The sequence below is a fragment of the Siphateles boraxobius genome, unplaced genomic scaffold (genome assembly GCF_051911475.1).
Source record: "Siphateles boraxobius isolate OS27281-9 unplaced genomic scaffold, OSU_SipBor_1 7, whole genome shotgun sequence".
Lineage (NCBI taxonomy): Eukaryota > Metazoa > Chordata > Actinopteri > Cypriniformes > Leuciscidae > Siphateles > Siphateles boraxobius.
In genome coordinates, this window is record NW_027509197.1 from 2,102,345 (window position 1) to 2,119,181 (window position 16,837).

General features: G+C 45.4%; 2 non-coding genes across 2 annotated transcripts; both read left to right on the forward strand.

The window, feature by feature from the left end:
* Window positions 1-1,322: 1,322 nt before the first annotated feature.
* On the forward strand, window positions 1,323-1,404 carry trnas-uga (transfer RNA serine (anticodon UGA)). The gene has a single exon. It is a non-coding gene; the product is annotated as a tRNA-Ser (tRNA).
* A 1,117-nt stretch (window positions 1,405-2,521) lies between these two features.
* On the forward strand, window positions 2,522-2,602 carry trnas-uga (transfer RNA serine (anticodon UGA)). The gene has a single exon. It is a non-coding gene; the product is annotated as a tRNA-Ser (tRNA).
* The last annotated feature ends 14,235 nt before the right edge of the window (window positions 2,603-16,837 follow it).

Here is a 16,837-nt window from a genome sequence, read left to right on the forward strand (position 1 = left end):
CCAATCAGCCAGACTCTTCACCGACTGGGACAGTGGCTCCGAGAGCCATTAGAGCAAAAGGTGACAGTTTCAGAAATCTGCCCGACTGTATCACCCATCTTAATGGCCAGGAAGTGCATACAGACAAAAGCTAATGTCCGACACCTGAATTGCTTGACTTATAACAGAGAGATCAGCACTGGCAACGAATCTCTTACTGATTATTCTGATGTCATCATTTATACTTCAAATGCTAAATTCAGTCTACCAAACTTTCTCAGTTTATATACTATTGTATTGGAACCTAAATGAAAACATTTAATAAATTTGTAACACTACAGAACCCTGCCGACTATGTGGCTCCTTGTCTCTTTTCAACAGGAATTGTGACATCCTGGTGCTTTTTAAGAGCTGTTTTTTTCTCTAACATGGAAAATGGCCTCATTTCAAGCCTCAAGTAAGCATTGTTTAAGGAGGATTAACACTTTAAGGTAAGTTCTGTTCAAATCCCTGTTTGGGTGAAAATCTGACAGTTTGTTGCATACATTCCCTAATCACTTCTTGTCCTCTTCCCAGCCTTTGAGGGAGGTGTTCATCCTCTGCTGCTCACATCCAAGTCAAGTCAAGTCAAGACAAGTCATCCTCATTTATATAGCGCTTTTAACAATGTAGATTGTTTCAAAGCAGCTTTTTACAGAGATAAACATATAATTTAAGGTAACAGAGATTGGTTTGGTTTTATAGTGGTTCTTGAATAATGTTATTTCAAGCTAAAGTTAGTTTAGATTGATTCACTTCGAAATGGTCATTTGTTAATAAATTAGGGGCCGCTAAGATTACACCGTTCTCTCTAAACAGACTTTAAACACGAACCTGTGATAGACGCTGATCTCGTTCACATGCGCATTAAAAATTGATTCTATAGTTATGTGGGTTTGAATATATGTGCGCAGGTTTGTAATTCCCTACAAACCATGCCTAAACAAACTTCTTGTCTTGCCTATAAATTTTGATGCAGAATTTTATTTGATCACTTCGGGTAGGTACGCGAACCGAAAATTCCACAATGCTTTATCTGTAGAGTGGTATAGGGATCTTCCATAGGGAGAGGCTAGTTGGCACTTCAGCACTGCATTATCATCGGGTCCAGGCGAAGGTCCTTCGTCAGATCTGGATCCGGCAGGCTGCGGGAAAACCTTGGGATAAACAAAGACACTAAAATTAGCTTAGATGCCATTTTTCTTATGATGTAACGAGTACAAGAGGATATAACATCCACGTTAATGGTTGTCCTCTGCTGCACACATCCAGAAAATAAAATAGCATGTGACTTACTATCAAGAGTAGTTGTGGCCGAGAGGTTAAGGCGATGGACTTGAAATCAATTGGAGTCTCCCTGCGCAGGTTCGAACCCTGCCGACTACGTGGCTCCTTGTCTCTGTGCGAGAGGAATTGTGACATCCTCTGTACAAGCTGCTTTATTCTCTAACATGGAAAATTGGGCAACCCACATCTCTTTTCAAGATTGAAGTGAGAAGGTATTTTTGTAGGTGAAGACGTAGTTGAACTCCTTTTTGCCAACACAATATATTAGCTGAGTGGATCCTCTGCTGCTCACATCAAAATAATGGTTGGCCCTGGTGTTCTCTGCTGCTCATATCCAGAAAAGAAAATAGCATGTGACTCACTCACAGTGTAGTCGTGGCCGAGAGGTTAAGGCTATGCACATGATATCCATTGGGGTTTCCCCGTGCAGGTTCGGACCCTGCCGACTACATGTCTCTTTGTCTGCTTGTGACATCCAAGATCTTTGTATTAGCTGCTTTTTCTCTAACATGGAAAATTGGGCAAACCACATCTCTTTTCAAGCCTGAAGTGAGAAGGTATTTGTGTAGGTGAAGACGTAGTTGAACTCCTTTTTGCCAACACAATATGTTAGCTGAGTGGATACTCTGCTGCTCACATCGACATTAATGGTTGGCCCCGGTGTTCTCTGCTGCTCACATCCAGAAACCGAAATAGCATGTGACTCACTATCAAGAGTAGCTGTGGCCGAGAGGTTATGGCGATGGGCTCTAAATCCATTGGGGTTTCCCTGCGCAGGTTCAAACCCTGCCGACTATGTGGCTCCTTGTCTCTTTGCGAGAGGAATTGTGACATCCTTTGTACGAGCTGCTTTATTCTCTAACATGGAAAATTGGGCAACCCAAATCTCTTTTCAAGCTTGAAGTGAGCAGGTTTTTGTGTAGGTGAAGACGTTGTTGCAATGCTTTATCTGTAGAGTGGTATAGGGATCTTCCATAGGGAGAGGCTAGTTGGCACTTCAGCACTGCATTATCATCGGGTCCAGGCGAAGGTCCTTCGTCAGATCTGGATCCGGCAGGCTGCGGGAAAACCTTCGGATAAACAAAGACACTAAAATTAGCTTAGATGCCATTTTTCTTATGATGTAACGAGTACAACAGGATTTAACATCCACATTGATGGTTGTCCTCTGCTGCTCACATCCAGAAATAAAATAGCATGTGACTTACTATCAAGAGTAGTCGTGGCCGAGAGGTTAAGGTGATGGACTTGAAATCCATTGGGGTCTCCCCGCGCAGGTTGAACCCTGCCGACTATGTGTCTCTTTGTCTGCTTGTGACATCCAAGATCTTTGTATGAGCTGCTTTTTCTCTAACTTGGAAAATTGGGCAACCCACATTGGGGGGGATAATTTGCTGACAAGAGAGGCTGAAAGGGCAGGAGTGGAGATGGATTTAAGATTTCTGAAGGAGATTGTGCGTTTGTTCTTGGTCAAGATAGGGAGATCAATGTTCATGGTGATTGCCATATGGTCAGAGATGTTAAGGTTAGAGCTGGAGAGGTGAGGTATGGTGAGACCAGTCGAAAACAGACCAGATCCCTGATGTGACCACGGCTGTGGGTAGGAAAGTTGACATGTTGAGTGAAGTTGAACAGTGTAGCAGTTCCAGGAATTCAGTGGCAAATTTACAGCTAGTGTTGATGTGAATGTTGAAATCTCCCAGAAGCAGAACAAAAAGTGAGATGGCAGATAACTGTCACGTAACACACACAGGAGGCAGAAAATCCAATAGCAGTAGTTTATTTGAGGGTAATCCAAATCGTAGTCTTCCAGGCAGGGGTCAAATCCAAATAATCAGGCAGTCCAAAAACAAGAAACAAAACATGAACAGACAAGAAACCAACCATAAAGTGTGAGGACATCTAACACAACGACTCCGTGACTTGGACTGACAAAGACAGGGTATTTATACACAGAACTAAACAATGTAATAAGAAACAGCTGCGTGCAATGATGAGTGATGAGAACAGACAAAGGATTGTGGGAAATGCAGTTCCAGAATGAATGGTGACAGTAAGGGAAAGAGACCTCTAGTGGACACCTGGGGAAACACAAACCAACACTGTGACATAACCCCCCCTCTACGGAGCGGCTACCAGACGCTCCAAGACCCACAAAAAAAAAAAAAACAAGAGTCCAGGAGGGTGGTGGAACGGTGGAGGATCAGGGGGAGGGATGGGGGGCCAGGTCCATGAAAGGAAACAGACAGGGGGTGATGGTTTAGCCGGCGGCCAGGGCGAAGCAGACAGTCCATCGGGCGGCCAGGGCGAAGCAGACAGTCCATCGGGCGGCCAGGGTGAAGCAGACAGTCCATAGGGCGGCCAGGGCGAAGCAGACAGTCCATAGGGCGGCCAGGGCGAAGCAGACGACCCATCGGGCGGCCAGAGCGAAGCAGACGACCCATCGGGCGGCCAGGGCGGTGAAGACCCTTCGGGCGGCCAGGGCGGTGAAGACCCCTCGGGCGGCCAGGGCGGTGAAGACCCCTCGGGCAGCCAGGGCGGTGAAGACCCCTCGGGCGGCCAGGGCGGTAAAGACCCCTCGGGCGGCCAGGGCAGTGACGACCAGGGCGAAGACGACCACTCGGGCGGCCATGGCGGTGACGACCAGAATGAAGACGACCCCTCAGGCAGCCAGGGCGGTGCAGACCCCTCGGGTGGCCATGGCGGTGACGACCAGGGCGAAGACGAACCCTCGGGCGGCCAGGGAGGTGCAGACCCCTCGGGTGGCCATGGCGGTGACGACCAGGGCGAAGACGACCACTCGGGCGGCCACGGCTCAGGAACAGACACCGGCTCAGGAACAGACACCGGCTCAGGAACAGACACCGGCTCAGGAACAGACACAAGGACAGTAACAACCACAAGGACAGACACAAACACAGAAACAAACATTGGCTCCGGAGCAGACACTGGCTCCGGCTCAGGAACAGCAGGCACTGGCTCCGGAACAGCAGGCACTGGCTCCGGCTCCGGAACAGCAGGCACTGGCTCCGGCTCAGGAACAGCAGGCACTGGCTCCGGCTCAGGAACAGCAGGCACTGGCTCCGGCTCAGGAACAGCAGGCACTGGCTCCGGCTCAGGAACAGCAGGCACTGGCTCCGGCTCAGGAACAGCAGATACGGGCATGTCCAGAATCCGAGCCAGACGCTCCAGATAGTCCAGATCCAATAAGGCAGACGGCACTGGCTCTGCCTCCGGTTCTGGAACGGGTACTGGCTCTGCCTCCGGCTCTGGAACCGGCAAAGTCTCTGCCTCCGGCTCTGGAACGGGCACTGGTTCTGCCTCCGGCTCTGGAACGGGCACTGGTTCTGCCTCCGGCTCTGGAACGGGCACTGGTTCTGCCTCCGGCTCTGGAACGGGCACTGGTTCTGCCTCCGGCTCTGGAACGGGCACTGGTTCTGCCTCCGGCTCTGGAACGGGCACTGGTTCTGCCTCCGGCTCTGGAACGGGCACTGGCTCTGCCTCCGGCTCTGGAACAGCAGACACTGGTTCCGGCTCTGGAACAGCAGACACAGGCATGTCCAGGATCCGAGCCAGACGCTCCAGATAGTCCAGGTCCAGGAAGGCAGACGGAACGTGAACAGTCTCTGACTGGGCAGATGGAACGTGAACAGTCTCTGACTGGGCAGACGGAACGTGAACAGTCTCTGACTGGGCAGACGGGACGTGACCAGTCTCTGACTGGGCAGACGGGACGTGACCATTCTCTGACTGGGCAGACGTGACATGAACAATCTCTGACTGGGCAGACGGAACGTGAACAGTCTCTGACTGGGCAGACGGGACGTGAACAGTCTCTGACTGGGCAGACGGGACGTGAACAGTCTCTGACTGGGCAGACGGGACGTGAACAGTCTCTGACTGGGCAGACGGGACGTGAACAGTCTCTGACTGGGCAGACGGGACGTGAACAGTCTCTGACTGGGCAGACGGAACGTGAACAGTCTCTGAATTGGTAGACGTGCATTTCTTCCCCCTTTTCCGTCCGCGACGGTGAGATGTTGGCTCTGTGCTGTCCCCAGGGTCGAAGGAGGGCCAAGGTGGAGAGTGGTGCTGAACTTCCTCTCTACCACCTCCTCCTCTGCGACCTCCCCGGGTCCCACGAAAAATGACTAGGCGGGTTCCCTCAAAATAATCTCTCCTCTCCCGCTCAGTGGCTGGGGAAGAGAAGTTTGAAAACATACCGCTGGATTTAGGTTGTGACGGAGTCGTTCTGTCACGTAACACACACAGGAGGCAGAAAATCCAATAGCAGTAGTTTATTTGAGGGTAATCCAAATCGTAGTCTTCCAGGCAGGGGTCAAATCCAAATAATCAGGCAGTCCAAAAACAAGAAACAAAACATGAACAGACAAGAAACCAACCATAAAGTGTGAGGACATCTAACACAACGACTCCGTGACTTGGACTGACAAAGACAGGGTATTTATACACAGAACTAAACAATGTAATAAGAAACAGCTGCGTGCAATGATGAGTGATGAGAACAGACAAAGGATTGTGGGAAATGCAGTTCCAGAATGAATGGTGACAGTAAGGGAAAGAGACCTCTAGTGGACACCTGGGGAAACACAAACCAACACTGTGACAATAACAGTTAAAAAGTCAGAGAACTCAGAGAGAAAGGAAGGATTTGGTTTGGGAGGGCGTTAGATTACAGCAGTTACCAGAGGAGTGGGACCAGAGAGTTTGAAAGTGATGTGTTCCAAAGACTGAGCAGCAGGGATGGATATGTTGGATGTTTTAATATCCTTTGTGTAGACAGCAGCGACACCACCTCCCCGCCCCTCGTGTCGAGGTTTGTCCATATAAGTTTATCCTTTGGGTGTGGTTTCGTTGAGTGAGAAATAGTCCAGAGGTTTGTGTCAAGTTTCAGTGATACAAAGGAAATACAGGTTATTGTCAGTTATAAATTCATTTAAAATTAGACTTTTATTGTTGAGTGAGCGGGTATTGAGCAAGGCCAGTTTCAGGTGATGTTGCTTTGTGATGGGTTGAGAAGACCGAGGAAGGGAGCGGAGATTAGATAGGCGCACCTGCCGTTTGTTGTGATGACGTTGTAAGGACTGGGCTAAGTGGGTGAATCTGAATAACTAAATACATCCTGCTAAAGACCAAAAATCTCTGAATGTAAATTAACCCAAACACACACACACACACACATTCCCCCACCAGTGAAGACCACACTCAGGACAGAGCGTGGTGTCCGATTACAAGATATTTTATGACTGATCGGAATGTCCCAAAGGAAGTGGATTCCAAAGCGAAAAGAAACTTCTTTTCTTTAAAACACATTTAACCAGATATATTCAATGTGTTTTTATGTGTGTCCATTTGCCCATGTCACATTGGAATGACTATGATTTTATCGTAGCTTAAAGTGAATTATAAATACCTTCATTATGCATTTTAAATATAACTGTCTATTCCCATAACTTGAACACATAGTTCTGGACACCTCCAGAATGCTTTCGGTGTGATCAATCAGAATACGTACAGTAATATCCAGTAAAATATAGTTTACTATGTTTTCCGTCTTTGGAGTGAAAAGAGACCAAAACTAACATCACTGGTGTTCTTAGATAACAGCGTTTACGACCCAAAGGAATGTTCACAGAACTGTGGCTCTCTCTGAATTCTAACCAAGGAGGAGAAATGAATCCTGTATTCATATATATATATATATATATATGCTATTATATATCCACTTGAGAATTGAATGAACAATGTATCTAAGTTCCCTATTTCATGAGTTGCCTTTTTGTGGTTTGGTCTATGTTTCTCGACAACTCTAATGCGATAATGTTTTAAACTTTGCCAACTAATGTTTAACCAAATCCATTTGTGGCAAGTTTGGTCTCGATAAACTCCAATCTTCATTCCCCATTTGTTAATTGACATTACATTTTGCTAAACTTTGTGACACATTAGTATTATAATAATTGTGAAGATTCTTCTCTTAAAAACCCAATGAAACTAGAGATTTAAATGCCTGGTTATACCACAAAGGGTCATAAAATCTCCCTCCAAAGGGACAGCTCCTGATTGGACCCTCTTCCAAAGAAGGCGGAAACGTCAGGTCTTCAGAAGGACTGAATACCAGTTTATCGCGCTCTTACTTCGCCTGTCCTTGTGTCATAATGTAACGTCTCGCCTCCGGGCGAGCTCTTCGCCTTTCTCTTATTTGTTTCTAGTCTAGTTTGTGTTTTTCAGTCTTAGATAAGTCTCCGTGTTTAATTCCAATCGACGTGTGAAAAGAACACCGCATGACATGTCTCTTCAGCAAATCCATCTACAAGGGAGCTTTAAACGAGCGCACACTCGTTTTGAAGGAGAAACACGCGCACGTGACCACGTGGCGAGAGACGCACACACGCTTCTTCACCAGCCATGCAAAGATGTGACGTTAACTACGCGTGATTTCCCCGTAGAGATCTTTATTTCTTTTCTTTGTTAGTCAAAGTTTTGTTTTCCGTAGTCGACTCTGTTCACTTCCACAAAGTGAAACGAACTTAGCCGAACTATTTCCTTTGGTAATGTTACCGCAAAGACTTGGAAACTCCGTTCAACACGCGCGCCAAGCAGCACCCAGTGACGCTTCCTAAAGGACTCCGCTCACGCACGAGCAGAAATGCCGCGACACAGAGAGACCCAGAAACTTAAGTATATCTCTTTATAGAGCTTCTAAGAAGCATTAAGATGATGTTTTCGTGTTGTTACAGACAGGGGACTGTCAGGGTGAATGTTGCCAATGCTCTCTCTTTCTCTCTCTCTCTCTCTCTCTCTCTCTCTCCCTCTTCCCCTCTCACACGTGTTTCCATTGTCCACACTCTATGCATTTCTCGTTCATCGATGCCTTATCGTGTTTTGTTGTTTATTATGTTTGTAAATACATATATCCCATGTAACCGTAGTAAATACATAAGTAGTTCTGCCTTATTAAATTCATTATATTCATTTGATTGATGTACTGCCTTTTTGCTCATTTTCAAGTCCCTTAAGTGTCAAAAGATCTTATAGCAACAAGCTTACAAATTAAAGATACTTTAAAGAGTATGTGTTTATAGGGCAGGAAACCCAATTCTTGTGGCCACAGAATTGCTTTTCCTGAAATCCTATAAAGTAAGATGATATTGTGGATTCCCACAAATATTAGTCTGACAATTGAGCTAATTAATTTAGCCAATTTTGTAAGACGTGGTCCGTGTAGTTAATTGCAATCAACTTGTGGTTAAGTGCAAGGATACACAGACATGCATGCAGGTAAAATGACATATCATCCCTTATCGGGAGTTTTATTAACATGTAAGTAACATGTAACCTGGTTAAACATTGACGTAGCTACTCAATTGTAAAAAACCTAAAGCATATTTAATCATAAGTGCTATTTGATAATATGTCATGGGAGTCGAAAAACAGACGAATATTTCCTGTTTTATTTTGCACGACGCAGCGAAGCAATCCCGCCAGACGTGTTTGTTAAAATATAGACCATATACCAAAAAAAATCCAAAACCTAAAAACATTTTTAATCATAAGTGCTATTTGATGGTGCTAAATGTTATTTGGATCCGAACGACAGACGTATAATTCCTGTTGTCCATATTAGTGTGTGGAAGCGAAGAAATCCTTCCGTGCACACGTGTGTCGAATAGAAAAAACCCGCCGAGGTTTAAAATTCATAAGCGAACACGTGTGAATCATAGCGCTAATTGTTGTATGTGGGAATCGAAAAACCGATGCCTAATTCCTGTTGTCCCTATGTGTGTGTGTAGAAAAAAATTCCTGCCACGCCGTTTTGTGAAATATAGCCGAAAAAAAAAAAACCCGCTGAGATTTTATTTTGGATAAGTGTGATCTTACAGAAAACAAAGCGTCTGCAGGCTCAAATTTGAATCACACATGGAAGCAGGCTGGTTGTTATTCCGCTGACAAACCCTAGAGGGCAGCCCTAGGCCTAAGTGCTTGACAGTTCTCGAATTACGCACCGGCCCCTGACTTTACCCTCCATGAGCGAAATAGCGCCATCTCGTGGACACTAGTAACGAGGTCGTCCTTTCCTAAACAATCTCTCTCATCACAATTTCAGATTTTTCCAGTGAATTTCTGAAATTGTGCTTCTAACTTTCAATGCATGTGCAAGTTCCAGTTTTTCTGACATGATTTCACTCCTGACTGTGTACACTTATTTTGAATTTGGTTCAAACCACAGTTGAATTAAAAATTTAAAAGTTAGTAGCAGTTTCTGATGACCACTTAGGAGGAATGCGCCCCTTGTGGCCTCGCCCCTCTACGTCAGCTCATCACTTAGTTCCTAACATCATTCTTTTCTGAAGTGGCTTTCTCCCAGTTGGTTTTATTTTGGTTATTAGCATTGATACCTCACCGTAGTCGTGATCATCATCAAATATAATGCCAACCTTTAATTTCCTACACTTATTCAAATTTGGTTTGAAACAAACAAATTTCAAGATCAATTTGAATTCAGTCTCCTTTCCTGTTGGGAATGGTTTTATGGCTTTATTTCTATATTTCCTTTTTCAAATTATTTTTAATAATTTTGATTTGATACGTTACGTTATGTATTTGATACGTTATGACAACTGTATCCTTACTATTCTAGGAGTTACTTAACATCTATGCATACACTTGATTTGAATTGTATTTAAACCAGTTTGAATGCAATTTAAATCAAGTTCTCTGTCAGCCAGGTTGACCACTAAGAGGAAGTGGCCCAAGACCACTAAGAGGAAGTGGCCCAAACCCTTTGTGGCCCAAACGCGCCACTACAGCTTGCTTCCTCCTGTGCTCTTCCTGCTGCACTTAATCTCTTCTCTGAATGGAGGCTAGGTTGTTCTGATAATTAACATTGTCATAATTCCCTTTTTGTTTGAACCATAATTTTAGTAAAGCCGTTGCCTTTGATGATTTTTCTACAAAAAAATAGACACTCAATTTGATTTAGATAGAGAGAGCTTTAATTCACGTTGAGGTTCACTTGTCCTTCATCCTGTTTTGTGTTTGTAGGTAGAAATTTCTCTCGTGCTGTGGTGATTTGACAGTCATCTCTGCTTGGGGTCCAGCAAGCTGGTTCGTCTGACCTGCGTCACCAGCGCTGACTGAGCACGAGTCTCGGACTTTCCTGTATTTCTCCGTTGGTGCGGCCCGCAACACGACATCACCAATTTGGCACTGCCGGTTGTGTTCAAGGCCGAGTTGGGTGAGGGCACAGATCGGTACAGATATGCGGAAGGGCCCGGGACACTGCTGTCAAGTGTTTGGGGACGACAGAAAGACCAACCACAATGCTGACTCCAACCCGAATGACCTCAGTTCACCCCAGGGAAACTAGAAAAGGTATTAAATCCATCACTTAGTATTGGCCACAGAATCTAGAGATTCCCCCGGTCATTGAAGTGTATGGCTCCCTCCTACTCTCCTAGCCACAAACCGCAGGCTTAGGCCTCCTCTTCCCCTGTAACACTTCCTGTGTACTATTAACGCCATTTCATTACAGACCTTTCCATCTTGGATGATTGCATGTTACTTCAAACTTTGCTATCTTGCCATTGCTCTTTTCTGTTGTGCTCTGTTCCTTTCAGTTCACCTAGAGACAGAACCTATCTGAGACAACAAGGAACGCTGAATAATAGTTTGACAACCAAGCCGTTAGCATCAACAGGTGACCCCTAAGCTACCGCCCCGTTAAAAATCTTTATTCAGGCCCAAGCTGACCTACCCAAATTGTCCCACCAAATGATTTAACTGTCGGCATCAGTTAACCAAAATTTTCATACGCGGCATAGCCCGTATTATAGCTTGTTAAACGTAGAACGAACCTGCATACAGATACAGATACAGATACAGATAGCTTTATTAATCCCCAAGGGGCAATTCAGTTCCATTGGTCTCTCTGTGTGTGTCTCGCCCACAGTGAAGCCAGTATGTTCCGGTCCTACAGTCCCACAACCCGCTGGGACAACCTGGAGACATGGCTGAGATTCATGACACCTCCATTCCTGACCAAGGTCGCCAGTGACTCAGAGCCCCGAGCCAAGAGCATCGCAGACGTGGACAGGCTGATGGCGCACAAACCAAGCCAAAGCTCCCACGACAAAGACCGGTCAGACACGTCAACCTCACTTGCCAGCTCATCGCACAAGCACGTCTCTACGAAAGGAGCCGCATCGCCCTGGAGCACGAAGTTGCAACGCTAAGGATGCAAGCCGAGGATGACAACGACCCCGAGCTACAGAAGGAAGTTGAAAGACTTCAAACTGCCCTATCTGATCTTCATCTGCACATAGACCAAAGAGTGCAGTCAGAGAAAAGAACCAGAGAGGAACTCAACGAGAAACTCCGACAAAAGTGAAGCCCCTTGCAAAGAGCAGAGACTGAACTTAAAGAGACTCGAAAGCCACGGCCTGCGAAAGAAACTCGCAAGAGGCCCGTGCTACCATCCACAAGCTCGTTCAGCAGAGACAAGATCTCGAACACGAACTTGACACCGTTCACACAGAGTTGAAACCCTCTTATAGACTGCAGAAGGACCGGGAAGGGGAAACGCACACCACAAAGTTTCCCTGACCAGCCAGTCCGCACCTTTCAGCCAAGAACCCAGAGCTGTACAAGGGGGTGAAAGCCCACTGTTCAAAACATCACCAGCCAGCCCACAAGAACCCCCGTCAGCAGCGAGGGGGGAAGAGCCTTTCCAGGAGAGCCCCAGCCACTAACCACGGCATGGCTCCCAAAAGACTTAACAAGCTGGCCAGAAACATCCCTATGTTCACTCCGAACCTTGCAGGAGGCAACAACGTGCACGGCACCCGCATGACATTGACTTTCACTTACAAAATATTACCAACGTCACCGCGTGGGACAGATTGTACCTGCTCAAAATCACGTCCAGTCGTGATGCGCGCAGCTTCCTCGACCGTCAACCAGAGACAGTCAAGTCGGACTACCAGCCGCTGCGGCAGGCCTTCACTAAAGAATTCTCTGATCCAGAATCAGACCAAAGACTAATCACAGCCATGGACCTCAATCAGTCCGGCATGGAGGATGATTTCAACTTCAGAACTTTGTCTCTCCGAAATCTGCACCCCACAGTGAGTCATCATCTAGACATCCTGGCCTGACCACATAGCATGACTACTCAACAGCTAAAAGAAGCTTACACAAAGCAAAAGACTGTGTCCGAAAAGACTTTGAAAAACCCCACAATCTACTCTGTCTCTGAGCCCTACTCAGAGCTGCCTCTAGAGGGCGCCCCACAACACCATAGCCCTGTTTACAGAGAGTCAAGACCGTTCCAGGCCAACAGAGGGCAGTACTACTGCGATGGTGCTCGTCCAAGACACCAGAGCGAGGGCTTTGACAGATTCTGGGACATGCAACAACCACCCGACCACCCAAAAGGTGGAGCCACATGGGAAACCGACCAATGGCCCAGAAAGAGCCGAGCCCCATCGACCAGACCATCAAGCCCAGACAGCCCAGAGCGGAACCCCTCTTGACATGCCACTGGTAAGCACAAGTCTGAACCCACATCAGAAAAAAAAAAACAGTGCCGCCACATCTGAGACATCTGAGACCCTGAAGTCGCTGAAAGAGCTTCTTCACAAAAGACTTTCCAAAGGAGACAAGAGGGACGAGACAGACATCCTATGTCTAAGCGTAAGACCTGAACCAGGCAACCAGAACACTGCTCGTCAGCCTCAGAGCACAGAGCTAACTGTCACATCACAAAATGACAGCATCACCCAGCCACCACAGCTGACAGCTGCCCAGCCTGAGCAAGACGGCAAAAGTTCCCATGTTTTGGCTACCTGCCTCCGCAGCAAACCACATGAGACCGGCCCTAACCGCCCATCTATCACCACACCAGCCCCTACGCTAAGACTCCTGGGGAACCTGATCGAAAAGGGGGGTGGCCCGGAAACTCTACCTAGCCATCACTTTGGAAAATGAGGTGAGCCTGGAAGCCCTGGTAGACACCGCCTCAGACCTCACTTTAATGTCAGCTCAGCCCTTTGAAAGACTCGGCACTAAAGCTAAGAGCAAAGATCGAACTCTTATACCCCAAACGTGACAGCTGAACGTGCAGTCGTACAGCCAGACTCCAAGGTCACAGAGTTCCCAGGAACTCCAGCAGCCATCCATGGGTACACAGCCTCAGCACCAAGTCAAGATTCAAGTTCGCTACCCTGCACCTTCCAGCTCGCCAAAGACCAAGAAATGCTGCTCAACGATGCGTGACCTAATGCAGAAGGCCTCTAACACAGAAGGCCTCCTGAGAAAGAATTCCTAAAAGCCCAATGATTTTGAACTGCAAAACCAGAAGACACTGGTGCCCGACTCTGCTAAAAAGGGTCCCTGATCAGCATAGGACATAGAACTTGTAAAAGTAGATGAAAATGTGTGCTCAAAGAGTTGCAAAACTCTGCATTCGTAAAATTAGAATTTTACTGATTTAAAAGAATCTTAAATGGACTTGTAAATCTGAACGGCCAACAGACTATGAACGACTCTTTTGAAACAAACAGTTTCTAGATGCTGGTTGAATTGGCACTGCTAAACATTAGTTTCCATGACAATGAAGGGTTACAGGAAACACTAGCTCCAAATAAGGCATACGTCACCTTGACGCCATAGTGTAGGAAAACCACCTGAGTTTAAACTACTGTAAACCTACAGGTGTGCATTTGATCATTGCGATCCAAACGGAACACAACATGCGATCAGCATTTTGATCACTGGTTGCTGGCTTGTCTAAATGCAGATAAAACAATAGCTGGAATTGACATATCTACTGTAAGTGAAAGAGTCTTAGATTTCCAACTAATATAAGTAAGTTCAGCAGTAAAGCGTAAGTCTGTTTGACAAAAAAAAAAAATCTCATCTCAGCAGCTTGTAAACTGTACCGATATCTATCCTGCTTTGGTTAAAGAAAACCAAATTGCAGTATTGCTAAACCTGTTTCTGACAAAGAAAGCTCAGGACAGTGTTATATATACGTAGACCTGGGTGATGCTCCCCTTTCTACAATGTAAAGGCCTTACAAATTATTGTTAGATTGATGTAATTCACCTAAAAATTTTAGCTGCATCGAACTTGTAGCAGAGAGCTACCTAGCGATCAAAACTGTTCACTCGCTGAAGAGCCAGCATTTATGCATGAGAGGGACGTAACTATATAGGCTTAGACAAGCTTTGACTTACAGCAAATCTATTTCCTTACTCTGTAAACAAATAGAATAAGTTGTGTAAAGTAAAGAGAAGAGTTCCATGAGTAAAATTAGCAAATGCCAAAACACATTTGCATTTTACTAAATGTAACATCAAGTTCTTGAAAGACTTAAAGTATAGGCGCCCCCTTTTAACCCGTTCAAACATGCATAACTCAGTAAAATGTGCAGACATTCTTCAGGTACTGTTGAATTGTTCTGACATGCTCTGGTTCCCATGACAACAACTGGTCAAAGGAAGTGCTAACCTAACCTAGCGTCCATCCAGCTTAGGCTAAGTTATCCTAACCTAGCATTCATCCAGCTTAGGCTAAGCTAAATAATAACTTCTACAGTTAGCAGTTAGCACCATTCACTTGAAGCCTTAATTACAGCTTTCGTTTACACAGTGCAAAGTATTCTAGAATACTTTCTTTAACCCCAGTTATGGTTTCTAATTCTTCACTTTCCGTACTTTCAATTCTTCTCAGCTAAATTTCACCTTCACTAGTTAGGCGTAGTCCTGGCTGAGCGCTGTAGGCAAAAATTTGCAGATTCCCTGTCAATTAAACTTAAGTTTAACTACATGTAAACTGTGTAGCTAGAGAAGAATCTGTATAGTAATGAGAATTTTCATCAGCATGTTGACTAAACCTTTGAAGGGACACACAGAGTGGTCGTGAACACGCAACCCCTGTAACCCACCATGGAGTGTTGGTCCAAGCAAATTCAAAGTTTAGTCACTAGTGCTACTGACTATTCTCACATTCAGATCATTCCCGCTGTTTTGCGCTCACCTACGTTTTATTTTTATTTTTACTTTAATAATAATAGCAGTCAGCTATTACCTTGTCTTTTCGGTCATCTATATGATTCAATTCCATTTCCTCTCTTGTTGGAATGTGGTTCCATTTCCCATAGGGCCCAGAAAGGAAACAGAGACACCTTTATTTGTGATTTTGTTTATTTTCAACAAGTGCACTCATTTTTATGACCCTGCAATCCTGAGGATTGATAATAAGCATAATTTGAATAGGAAAGCTGTCCTTTTTCCCCCTATCATTCACTTCGTCAAACCGTAGTGAACCACTACAAAAGTCCAGAGAAATAATTTAGTCATAAGAACCATCTTAAGTCATTTATTTAATCTCGGATAGGCCCTTTCCAGGAAATACTATCGGAACCAACATAAGTCTTAGCCTCCTAACATCCACAGCTAAGATAAGGATACAAGACACACTTCACTAGCTAGCTACACGTGAAACGCATAGCTTTATGCTACATTCCTAGCGAAACCATTAAACCTTGGTTCTGAACTTTTAGAGGTCATGCATTAGTCTCACCACAAGTGCGACAAAATGTCACAGAGCCTCTGCTTAACCTGACCTTAATGTTCCAGCTTACCAAAGACTATGACAAACAATGGACACTATGAGAAACCACCTCTCATACCCCTCCAACCACCCACGAATGCCGTCTGCACCCACCGACAACCAATGCCCCAGACAACCGACGTCAACCGGCACATGCTGCGTGCACAAGACAACATTTAGCGTTCTGCACCTGATGCCATCACTGCGCCACAGCTTGTGGTGCCACAGTGCAAAAGGGGGGTCATGCCAATGTATGCCCATGACGCACCATGTGCTGCACACCGCAGCACCAGAGACACTTGTGTAACCAAGGTTACCAATAAGGGTTGGCAGGGACAGAATAAACTACGAGTTAAATGAAAGATTTTGACAGCACATATGAGTTGTAAAAGGATTTATTAATGATATAAAAATGAAAAAAAACATAAATATGAATATTATAAAAATGTTCAATAAGTATTACTTTCTTTTGGAAGGCCTCCAATTAGATCGCGCTTTGAGTGAGGTCATGTGAGCTTCCGCTATCACGGGGCTTTGGAAAGTAGTGCGTACTAGATTTTTCTTTTCCTCCGTGAATCTGATGAGAGCAGATGGTTGTTGCCGCTCCGGGAGATTTTAAGCTCTAAATCCAGTGAAAACTGATGATTGAAAGAGAAGCCGTGTGTGTGAGATTGACGTTTTGGAACATTGTCATCTGGAATTTTCCTGTTCTCCAGATGCACACTGTATAAGAGTTCCTTGGCCAGGTTTTTTGGTTTTGTTTTTTTGTTTTTCTTTAATGTGTTTCATTTCCATGTGAATGCTGGAACATCCGTCTGAGTGCGATCCATCCTGTGGTATTCGAGGGAACTAAAGAGTCAATCCTGGATTGTGAACCGTCTCAACTCCTCTTTGG